Genomic DNA, 10,976 nt, shown 5'->3' on the forward strand with positions numbered 1-10,976 from the left:
AAATGAAAAATTCACTAGGGGACTTAAAGGCAAACTTGAGCAAGCAGAAGAAAGAATATGCAAACTTTAAGACAGAACATGTAAATTATCAAGTCTGAGAACAGAAAGAAAACAGATTGAAGAAAAGTGAACAGAGACTAAGGGAGCTGTGGGACACCATCAAGAAGACCAAAATATGTATTGTGAGCTCTCAGAAGGAGAAGTGAGAAAATAACAGAGAAAATATTTGAAGAAATAATGGCTGAAAACTTCCCAAATTGAATGAAATACATGAATATAAACATAAAAGAAGCTTAACAAACTCCAAGTGAGACAAACTCAAAGTGACCAACATAGACATACTTTATAATCAAACTTTTAAATGTCAAAAGACAAGGAGAGAATCTTGAAAGCAGCAAGAGAAAAATGACTCATCACATACAAGAAAGCCTCAATAAGATTATAAGCAGATTTCTCATCAGAAACTTTGGAGGCCAGAAGGCAGTGGGCCAATATAGTCAAAGAGCTAAAATAAAAAGCTATCAACCAAGAATCCTATATCCAGCAAAGCTGTCCTTCAAAAGAGAGGGAGAAATTAATACATTCCCAGATAAACAAAAGCTGAGAGAGTACATTACCACTAGACCTCCCCTGCAAGTAATGCTCAAGGGAGTCCTTTCAAGGTTAAATGAAAGGACACAGACAGTAACTCGAACCCATATAGAGAAGTAAAGATTTCAATAATGGTAAATATATGGGTAATTACAAAAACTAGTATTATTGTAAAAATGATTTATAACTTATTTTTTGTTTTCTACAAGATCTAAGAGACTAATACATTTAAAGAAAAGAAACAATTGTTAATCTAAAAACTAGTATTATTGTAACGTTGGTTTGTAACTCCAAATCTTGTTTTCACAAATCTTGTAGTCACATAAGAGACTAATGCATTTAAAATAATTATTAGCGTACGCTTTGGGGCACACAATGTATTAAGCTGTAACTTTGTGACATCAGTGACCAAAAGAGGTAAGGACGGACCTGTAAAGGAGCAGAGTTTTGGTATGTTATTGAAGTTAAGCTAGGATAAATTCAAATTATGGTGTTATAACTTTAGCATGTTAAACATAATAACCATGGTAACCACTAAGAAAATAGCTATAGAAAATATACAAAAGGAAATGAGAAAGGAATTTAAACATCTCACTACAAAAACACAACTAAACACCAAAAAAAAAAAAAAACCAAAAATACAAAAGAAAAATAAAAGGTTTAATACAAGAGATAATTATAAACATTTATACATCTAATGACCATCAAAGTATATGAAGCAAAAGCTGACAGAATTGAAGGGAGAAATAGACAGTTTCACAATAACAGTTGGACACTTCAATAACCCACTCATAATAATGGATAGAACAATCAGACAGAGATAATCAAGGAAATAAAGGATTTAAACAACACAATAGAGCAACTAGGTCTAGCAGACATACACAGAACACTCCACCCAACAACAATATCATACACATTCTTCTCAAGTGCACATGGGATATTTTCCAAGACAGCAGACATTAGGCCACAAATTGTCTCAATAGGTTTAAAAAGATAGATGTCATACAAAGTACCTTCTCTGTCCGCAACAGGATGAAATTAAAAATCAACAACGGAAGAAAAACTGGAAGAAACTGTGGAAATTAAACAACACTCTTTTAAACGACCAATGGATCAAAGAAGAAATCACAAGGAAAATTAGAAAATACTTAATGACAAGTGAAAACAAACCACACCAAAACTCATGGGATGCAGTGAAAGTAGAAATAAGGGGGAACATTACAGTTATAAACATTTCCATTAAAAAGAGGGCGCTCCCTGGCAGCCCAATGGTTAGGACTCGGCACTTTCACTTCCATGGCCTGGGTTCAATCCCTAGTCAGGGAACTAAGATCCTGCAAGCCACATGGCGTGGTCAAAGAAAAGAAAAAAGAAAGAAAGATTTCAAATCAACAACATAACTTTAAAACTTAAGGAACAAGAAAAAGAAGAGCAAACTAAATCCAAAGCTACCAGAAGGAAGGAAACAATAAAGACTAGAGCAGAGAGAAATGGAATAGAAAATAGAAAAACAATAGAGAAAAACATCAATGAAACCAAAAGTTGTTTCTCTGAAATGATCAACAAAATTGACATCCTTTACTAGACAGACTATGAAAAAAAGAGAGAAGACTCAAATTACTAAAATCAGAAATGAAAGTGGGCACATCACTACTTATTCTACAGAAAGGAAAAGGATCGTAAGAGAGTACTATGAACAACTGTATGCCAACAAATTGGATAACCTAGATGAAACGGATAAAGTCCTAGAAACAAAAACATACCAAAACTAAATCACAAAGACATAGAAAATCTGAATAGGCCTATAACTGGTAAGGAGAACAGTAATCAAAAATCTCCCAATAAAGAAAAGCCCTGGATCTCATGGCTTCCCTGATGAATTCTACCAAACAATTAAAGAAGAACTAGTATCAATTCTTCTCAAACTTTTCCAAAAAATTGAAGAGAACACTTCCTAATTCATTCTATGAGGCCACAGTTATTCTGATACCAAAGACAAAGACATTATAAGAAAGGAAAGCTAAAGACTAATATTCCTTATTAACATCCTCAACAAAAAACTAGCAAACAGAATTCAGCATATTAAAAGTCTTATACACCATGAACAACTGGGATGCAGGGATTCCACTGGATTCCTAGAATGCAAAGATGATTCAAGATACATAAATCAATCAATGTAATACACCACATTATCAGAATGAAGGGAAAAAACACCCACATGATCATCTCAATTAATACAGAAAAAGCATTTGATAAAATTCAACACACTTTCATGATAAAAACACTCAACAAGGGCTTCCCTGGTGGCGCAGTGGTTTAGAATACGCCTGCCAATGCAGGGGACACGGGTTCGAGCCCCGGGCCGGGAAGATCCCACATGCCGCGAGGCAACTAAGCCCGCGCACCGCAACTACCAAGCCCGTGTGCTCCACAACTAGAGAGAAGCTTGCGCACCACAGTGAAGAGCCCACATGCTGCAACAAAAAAAAAGATCCCGTGTGCCGCAACTAAGACCCAACACAGCCAAAAATAAATAAACATTAAAAAAAAAACCATAAACCCAATTCAAAAATGGGCAAAGAACTTGGAGACTTCTCTCCAAAGAAGACATATGAATGGCCAATAAGCACAACATCAATATCCTCAAACTACTTATCATTAGGAAAATACAAATCAGAACTAAAATAAGAAGCCACTCCACAGTAATTAGGATGACTACTATCAAAAACACAGAAAACAAGTGTTGGTAAGGATGTGGAGAAGTTAGAACTCTTCAGGTGCTGTTAGCGGGAATGTAAACTGGTATAGCTACTGTGGAAAACAGTATGGTGGTTCCTCAAAAAATTAAAAATAGAATTGTCATATGATCCAGCAATTCCACTTCTGGGTATATACCCAAAAGAACTGAATGCAGGATCTCAAAGAGATATTTGTACACCCATGTTCATAACAGCATTATTCAGAATAGCTAAAACTTGGAAAAAACTCCAAGTGTGCATTGATGGATGAATGGATAAGCAATATATGATATATACATACAATATTATTCAACCTTAAAAAGCAATATGCTACAAAGTGAATAAACCTTGAGGATGAAATAAGTCAGTCACAAAAAGACAAATACTGTATGACTCCACTTATATGAGGTACTTAGAGTAGTCAAAATCATAGACCGAAAGTAGAATGGTGGTTGATGGAGGCTGAGGGAAGGGAAAATGAGTTATTGTTTAAAGGGTATAGAGGTTCAGTTTTACAAGGTGAAAAAAGTTCTGGAGATACATGGCAGTGATAGTTGCACAGCATTATGAATGTATTTAATAACAAACTGTACATTCTTAAATGGATAAGATGGTAAATTTTAGGACTTCCCTGGTGGCACAGTGGTTAAGAATCCGCCTGCCAATGCAGGGGACGCAGCTTCAATCCCTGGTCTGAGAAGATCCCACATGCCGCGAAGCAACTAAGCCCGTGCACCACAACTACTGAGCCCACGTGCCACAACTACTGAAGCCTGCGCACCTAGAGCCCATGCTCCCAACAAGAGAAGCCACCGTAATGAGAATCCCGCTCACAGCAATGAAGAGTAGCCCCTGCTCGGGCTTCCCTGGTGGCGCAGTGGTTAAGAATCCACCTGCCAATTCAGGGGACATGGGTTTGAGCCCTGGTCCGAGAAGATCCCACATGCCGTGGAGCAACTAAGCTCGTGCACCACAACTACTGAGTCTGCACCCTAGAGCCCACGAGCCATAACTACTGAAGGCTGCATGCCTAGAGCCTGTGCTCAGCAACAAGAGAAGCCACTGCAATGAGAAGCCCACGCACTGCATGCAGGAGTAGCCCCCACTCGCCGCAACTACAGAAAGCCCACACACAGCAACGAAGACCCAACTCAGCCAAAAATAAATAAATAAATAATTTTTTTTTAAAAAAGATGGTAAATTTTGTTATATATATTTTACCACAACAAAAAAAATTGGAAAGTCACCTCACAGATTCCATATTAATTACAAAAGGGAACAGGGATTTTTACAATGAAGAAATATGGTGGACATCATCATAACTAGGTGTTCAAACTAAACTTCACCAATAACAGGACAAATGGACATTAGGTGCTTCTTGGTGTGATGCAGTTAGAAGTATACGATACTACGAATGTAGTATTTTTGACAAAGATGGTTAACTTCAATCTAATAACGAGGAAGTTGTCAAACAAACCCAGGTTATAGGAACTTTTACGAGACAACTGACTTGGACTCTTTAAAAATGTCAATGAAAGATAAATGCTATGAAAGACAAAAAAAGAGTAGGGTGACTGTTCTACATTAAGGAGACTAAATACACTTGAGACCCAAGTGTAATAAATGATCATTAATTAAAACATACACAGTTACAGGGAATTCCCTCTCAGTCCAGTGGTTAGGACTCAGCACTTTCATTGCCGAGTTCAATCCCTGATCGGGGAACTAAGATCCTGCAAGCTGCACAGCGTGGCCGAAAACAAAAACAAAAACAAAAACATACACAGTTATAAAGGACATTACTGGGTCAAGTGTGGAAACTTAAAACATATATATATATTAGATACTGTATGACTATATATTAGATATTATATGAACGTTAAATTTGGGGAATCTATAATGGTAAGTGCAAAAATATTTACCTCCCATGCACTCTTTCTCAGGATGCCACTGGAGAATATTCTCCACCAAAATGAGGGAATAAACCAATAACGGGGAAAACATGGGAAATAATTTCTCCATAGCAGAGTAGAAATAAAGAGAACCCCCAGAACGACAGTGAAGAGTACGCCAGGACAACAGCTCTGTACTAGAAGTAGAAGGCAGACAATTTATAGGTTGGAGCCAGTCAGAAGACTCTAAGAGAGATTTTACAGAAGATAAAAATTAATAGAATAGCTGATCATCTCAACGTTCTCAGAGATTTAGAAAATGATGAAGAGTAAGGCTGAATAAATGACAGATCGGTACAGAGAAAACTAAGCAAAAAAAAAAAAAAAAAAAACAAGACCATTATTAACTCCAAGGAAAGAGTTGTACAGGAAAGAAATGGAATTTTATGCAACCAAACTGTGTATAGCAGTTACACATTCATAATACTGTAAAGACTGAATATTGATAGAACAAAAGTTACAACATAACTTGACTGGGTAGTTGATGGTGGGAGATGGGAAAGGCAAAGGTGAACAGTGAGGGTAAGGAGAGGAAAGAGAACCAAATCCTCATCCTCCACAGTAGGAATCCAGTAGGTAATACCTAAAAATGAAAAATCAAGATGTAGGAAGACCAGTTTTTTTATTTACAGACAAAGGGGTGTAAGAAATATATCAGGTAAAATAAATGAAAGTGGGAAGGGGCTAAGGACTGCTGTTTTATTGTAACAAACTTTGTGGAACAATATGACTTTTATTTTTTTATTTTTTTAATAAATTTATTTATTTATTTATTTTTGGCTGTGTTGGTTCTTCGTTGCTGTGCACGGGCTTTCTCTAGTTCCGGCGAGTGGGGGCTACTCTTCGTTGCGGTGCGCAGGCTTCTCATTGCAGTGGCTTCTCTTGTTGCAGAGCACGGGCTCTAGGTGCGAGGGCTTCAGTAGTTGTGGCACGTGGGCTCAGTAGCTGTGGCTCACGGGCTCTAGAGCGCAGGCTCAGCAGTTGTGGCACACGGGCTTAGTTGCTCCGCGGCATGTGGGATCTTCCCGGACCAGGGCTCAAACCCTTGTCCCCTGAATTGGCAGGCAGACTCTTAACCACTGTACCACCAGGGAAGTCCCAATATGACTTTTAAACTATGTACACATATCACTTTGATGAAAATAAAAATGTAAACAGTTCATCCTATAATGTTAAGTGAAGAAACCAAAGATGAAGAATGGTGTATAAAGTATTTATAATTTGTATTAAAAAGTTGGCAGAGTGGGAAGAGAATACATGACCATCTGTTTGAATATGAATAAAATCTTTGGTAATTATTAAGAAATAATTAACTTTAAATTTAAATTAACATGTCTGATAATTACTATTAAGAAATTATAATAAGAAATAAATAACACTGCTTGACTCTGGTAAGGGGAACTGAGTGGCTGCAAGACAAAGTTAGGACAGAGCCTGTCACTGTATACGCTTTTGTACATTTAAAATTTTGAACTATGTGAACATATTACTTATGTATTAGCATAACTAAAGATTTTAAATAAGTTTAATAAAAAGCTTTACCCATTAGTTTCTTGCTACTCTGACTCCTTATCTCATATCTGCCTGAGCATTTAAGTAGACAATTGGCACGTCATTCACTCATTTATTAATATGTGTTACTGTGTAACTGACTCTGTCATCTCCTCAGTGAACAGCTGGAAGTTTTCAACAGGAGTATCAGATAAAATATTTTCATATTAAGTGTAAAGCTGGACTAGAAAAAGCCTAAGTTACATTCAAAAACTAAAAGTTCTCTTCGGTACTTGGATTTTTATAAAATGGAATCAAAGGGAAATTAAACAGCTTGCCTTGTCAGGCCCAGGAATACTACTAAATGCTGAAGCACAAAACACAAACAACCCAGCTATCTGTCCTCTTGGTGCCAATTTACTGATATAACACCTAGTAAACTTAAAAACTAATCAAGCTCCTATCAACCTACTAACCCCCCAACTTGGCATGTGTATAAATGCATACATATACATGTGTGCCAACTTACATGACTTAAGGAAAGATTTGAGCAGTCTACAAAAACAGAGGGTAATTTTTAGGAACTCCATTAGTGAGTGTACTCTCTATTTCTACCATAGGAGATAGCTAAATACTCATAAATGAAACCTTATACTTCCTGAAAAAAATTCTCTAAGACTGAGTCTGCTTTTCAAACTTAACTCCATGAATTCATTCAGAATTTTCAACTTCATGTTACCATTTCCAAAAATGAAAATCATTATACAAGCTTATTCTGTCTGGGATGTCCACTCTGCCATGCAATTTCAATTCTTGATGTCATGTGATGGTAAACACTACTGTGGTTCCTTATATAAAGAAGGGTGAGTGCAGCATGCTGAAAGGATGGAATAGGCCTAAGTCCCAAATAACATCATTGGAAGGCCGAACCAAGTGGGACCACCAACCTTTGGGTAAGGAATTAACATCCCTTGTTGCTGAAGTCTCTTTTCACTTGCTTCCTTAAACATCCTGAGACTAAAGGCTCAATGGCTTTATGGTAGCGTGAGTACATAACAAGTTGGTAAGAGAACTGGGTATCATTAGAGCATACACAGTAAGACTGACTTGTTGAACTCATAAAAACCTATGCCCTATCAATCAGATTCATACTCTTTGTGTAAGTGAAGTGGCCTTATGACACTACTTGTCATAGTTTCCTCTATTTAATATCATCTCACATAGTCCATTAGATCCAAGTAAAGTAGTGAATACTCACTAAATTTTAAAATTAGTGAGACAAACAAAAAACGAGTTAAGCAATAATCTGTTAAAGTGGAAGATCAATGAAGGCTTCCTTTAAAAATGTTACTCACCTCAATAGTTAAATTTTTTTTGGCCAGTGAGTGTTTGGTGTTCATTTACTTCTTCACAATCTTATTGTTTTAAGGGCTTGGAAAGACGCTTGATGCGTATCTGCTATGATTATTAATCTTTAAGAACATGTTAGATAATGATATAAAAACCTTTTTCTGAATTGCAAAAAGACTCCTTCAACTAGAAATACTAAATTCCAATGCATTATTCCAATAATTTTTATTTTAATTTACTTCTTTTTTCAACCAAGACTTTTAGGATATTAACTATCAAAAAAAAATTTTTTTTAAGAAAAAAAACCACTAGCCCCAGACCTGTTAAACCAGTCTGTGTGACAGGTAAAAAAGTTTCCTAGAGCTTCCCTGGTGGCACAGTGGTTAAGAATCCACCTGCCAATGCAGGAGACAAGGGTTCGAGCTCTGGTCCGGGAGGATCCCACATGCCGCAGAGCAGCTAAGCCCGTGCGCCACAACTACCAAGCCTGTGCTCTACAGCCCGCGAGCCACAACTACTGAACCTGTGTGCTGCAACTACTGAAGCCCGCGCGCCTAGAGCCCGTGCTCTGCAACAAGAGAAGCCACTGCAATGAGAAGCCCGCGCACTGCAACGAAGAGTAGCCCCCGCTCACTGCAAGTAGAGAAAGCCCGCGTGCAGCAAGGAAGACCCAACGTAGCCAAAAATAAATAAATTTTTTAAAAAAAGGTTTCCTAGTCATTGACTGAAAAGGAAATAGAATGTTACGTAGTGATCTACACCTGAACCATGTCCACGGCACTTTGAAAAGGTAAGGATCTGATGAGAGAGTTTTAAGTCTGGCTTTCGCAATGCCAGTTCTTTGACATAACCTAGTCATCTGAACTATAAGATCATTAAGCCAAATGTCACAATTTCTCAGTATTTCTTCAAACTTTAAAAATAATTAAATCTTATGCTAGATGTATTTCTATTCTGCACTGGTAATTCAAAACAAAACTTCTACAACACGTAAACACAGGAGACTTCATAAATTCTTTGCCTTTGACATCTTTCATATGCCATTTTACAATGTTTGCTAATTTTCCTGGAGTCACAAGAGTCCTCCTGTTATTGGAAATGAGGAAACTGAGGCAAGAGAAGAGAGCTGCTACTTTGTAGTAAGCAGGCATCTCTCTGGACAGTGCAGCTGCTGTCCTGCTCTATCAGACCACAGTGCTTTTTTAAAGGTGCCTGTCAAATAGGCAGCACAGAAAGCCTTCTCCTCACAGACATCCAAGGCATCCCCACCAAGAAGCAAGAGACAAAGCAGAGAATTCCTACCACCCCCCCACCCCCCAGGAAGAAGAAAGCATGTAACCAAAGCATGCTTCTCAATCTGCACTGTGGACTGGGAAAAAAAAAAGAATGAAAACAGAGAGTCAAGGGGGATCAACTTCTGAGACTCAAGACTAGGCTATTAGGTTTGTTCCACACATTGGGAAATTACTGAAACACTGCTTAAGGAGAAATGGAATCAGGAATTCCTGGGGTCTTTTGATTTCAATCTTAAACCCCAAAACAAAAACACCTAAAGTTAAAGTATTTCGGCAACCTGAGCGGTTTTTAGCTTACTTATTCTTACTTGTTTCTATAAAACCCACAAGGCCTACTTGGAGTCCCTGATATTTAGCGGTGATTCCAAGTGTCGGCTAGTGGCCACTTTCCCGCGTCCAAATCCAAAAATAATGTTGGCGCTGACCCGGGCAAGACCTTCAGGCACGTTTTCCTCTGGAATCATTAGCCTCACACCACCTTGCGACGTCCTATCTCCGAGAGCTTCCCTTGGTAAGTATGGCAGACGTGAGGGAGAGAGTTAAGAGCAGGTAGGTACCTTTACTACGTCCCACACAGAAAACATAATAAAAACCCTGGGAGCAGGAACTGGCAAGGGACACCTCGCCCGGCCCTGGCTCCCACCACGATACAAAGACACAGCGAGAGCAACAGAAGCCCGGGTCTCTGCACCCCACACCTCACTCTGCAAAAGAGGCAGAGTTCCAGCGCAACTGAACCCAACCCTCAACATCCCTCTCCCACGTGGGTCCTCTCCCTTTCCCGAGCGCAGGGTCCCATTAGAGACAGGGGTCTGGAAGGGATCAGACCACGCCGGGGCTGGGGAGGGAGGATGAGGGGACCCGCTCCAGGCAGTCTCACCAGCCCTTCCTAGAGGCCCTGGGCTGTACGTCTCCCAGTTCCGGGGTCTGAGCTCCCACGTCCGGAGACCCCAGGCCCCTCCAGGTCTCCCCAGAGGGGAACTCGAGGCCCCAGAGCTGCGGGGAGGGCTGGGCTGCCAAGCACCGGGTCCGGACAGGATGGAGCCCGGGCCGCGTGCGGCGGAAGATGGGAGGCGGCCCCTCGCAGCCACCGCCCCTCCCCGGGGCCCAGCCTCTCCCGGTCCCGGATCGCAGGCTCCGGGGCGGCCCTCCCCTCACCTCAAGGCGGCGGCGGCGGCGTCCGAGGTCCGGCGGTACCGGAGCCCCTGCGCGGAGGCGGTGGTGGGCGGGAGGAGACACCGGCAGCTCCGGCGATGGCTGACAGGCGCGCAGCACCAGGCCGGCCCGGCACACGGGGGAGGGGCGGGGCTTCACGGCGCCGGCCCCGCCCCGCCCCCGCTCCCACCTCAGCCGGCGAGCCCCGTGAGGTGACTACGTCCGGGGTTACTGGAGGCCGTTCACCTCCGACCCCGCTCCCGGCGGCGGCGCGGTCAGGGTGGCAGCCAGGAGAGGCGCGGGCCGGGAGGGCCCGGCGACAGCCAATGGGAGAGCGGCGCGGGGCGGAGCGACGTGAGGCGATACAGATGGTCCGAGCGCCGCTCTGCCATTCGGGGCCCAGC

General features: G+C 40.9%; 1 protein-coding gene across 7 annotated transcripts in view; it reads right to left on the minus strand.

Annotated features, from left to right (window-relative positions):
* Window positions 1-10,976, minus strand: part of ACACA (acetyl-CoA carboxylase alpha) — a 233,139-nt gene that overhangs the window by 187,834 nt on the left and 34,329 nt on the right. For 2 of the 7 annotated variants that reach the window (XM_082439875.1, XM_082439872.1), the window contains exon 1: window positions 10,576-10,924. The exons of 4 other annotated variants lie outside the window; for them this stretch is intronic. The gene's annotated coding sequence lies outside the window, so the exon portion shown is untranslated. Of the gene's footprint in view, window positions 1-10,297; window positions 10,495-10,575; window positions 10,925-10,976 lie in introns of those variants that run through there. One more of the 7 variants, XM_082439873.1, reaches the window with a different exon arrangement.

Source organism: Balaenoptera physalus, assembly GCF_965194825.1.
Source record: "Balaenoptera physalus genome assembly, chromosome: 20".
Classification (NCBI taxonomy): Eukaryota; Metazoa; Chordata; class Mammalia; order Artiodactyla; family Balaenopteridae; genus Balaenoptera; species Balaenoptera physalus.